Raw genomic sequence first — 1,728 nt, 5'->3', positions numbered from 1 at the left:
TGCTTGTGTATCATTCCGAAAATCCAAGGGTTTTCAAAAAATATATTGTGCAGAAAAACAAAATTGTGATGTGGAGGGCTAATGCTAAGGCATGGGTGACTAGGCAATTTTTTACTGAGTGGGTGAATGAGGTGGTGTGCCCTGCCATCAAAATATATCTGCAGGAGAACAGTTTGCCACTCAAGGCCCTACTTCTCCTCGACAATGCTCCTGCTCATCCTCCAGGCTTGTAGGATTCATTGATGGAGGAATGTAGTTTTGTTACAGTAGTTCCTTCCTCCCAACACCACTCCCCTACTTTAGCCTATGGACCAGAAAATCATTACAAATTTTAAGAAACTGTATGAAAGAGCACTTTTTCGGAGATGTGTCGAAGTGACGGATCCCACAAATCTCACCCTCAAAGAGTTCTGGAAAACCATTTTAACCTTTGTAGTGCCTTAAAACTCGTAGACAAAGTCTGGCAAGAAGTGACTAAGAATCGTGATCTCTGGCTGGATAAAATTGTGGCCTGAATGTGTTGCAGAACAAGACTTTGTGGGGGTTTGAGCCTGAACCTGAAGTGCCTCTTGTTGAGGAAATTGTTTCTCTGGGCCGGCAATTGAGCTTGGAGTTGGATGGTGCCGATATTGAGGAGTTGAAGGAACACAGCGAAGAACTGACCACTGAAGAACTCCAAGCCCTTCAAAAGGAGCAGCAACAAGAGGCAGCTGAGGAAATTTCTTCAGGGGGAGGAGGCAGTACAGAATGTCCCTTCCTCAAAAATTAAGAAAATGTGTGCAGCATGTGAAGAACTGCAAACTTTTGCTGAAATAACTCGCCCAAATCAAGCTGCAGTAGGTTGTTGCCTTAACCTTTTCAATGACACTGTGATGCATCACTACAGACAAATATTAAAACGAAGGGAAATACAAGTGTCGCTAGACAAATTTTTAGTGAGAAACAAGCAGTGAACCACAACCAGGTCCTAGTGGTATGCAGGCAAAACGTAGGATAGTGTACCTCATAGAAATTATCACTGCCTGATACTATAATGGAAGGGGACTCCCCTTCCAAACAGTAACACCTCTCCTCCTCCCCCCTCATCACCATTTTCCATTCGCCATCAAGAGTCCTCCATAAAGGTAAGATAAACATATGTACTGTATTGTAGTTAGAGACAAAAATTGTATTCAGTATAAAATGTATTTTTAAGTTAATATTTTTGGGAGTGTGGAACGGATTAATTCAATTCCCTTTACTGTATTTCTTATGGGAAAAATCGTTTCGACTTACGATATGTCTCTGGGAACGGATTACCATCGTAAATCGAGGCCCCACTGTATACATATATATTTTTGAATAATGAGCCTTCTAAAGTTTTCAACATTTTGCAAGTCAGTTTCATCAAATAAATTAAAATATCCAGTCTGAAACTTGGACTCTTTGTAATTAAAATTCACATTTATTTTTATAGTGGAGGTATAGGGAAACATCTTAAGTTTCTTGATAACTTTACCACCATTTTATAAACACAGTATTGTACTGTAATGTACAAAGTGTACATTTTTTATTTTGTTTTTTGGGGAACATTTTTCCAACTACTGAACTCAAACATTGCACCCTTAAAAAAGGATATAATAATGTTTTTACAATTCCCCACAAAGGAATCATTAACATTATGAGTTTATATCACAATTAAAACTGTAGCACCTTTTGTTAATTGTTCAACAATGTAAAGAAAATGTA

Source organism: Procambarus clarkii, chromosome 75, assembly GCF_040958095.1.
Source record: "Procambarus clarkii isolate CNS0578487 chromosome 75, FALCON_Pclarkii_2.0, whole genome shotgun sequence".
NCBI lineage: Eukaryota > Metazoa > Arthropoda > Malacostraca > Decapoda > Cambaridae > Procambarus > Procambarus clarkii.
Note: the sequence above shows the minus strand (reverse complement) of the source record.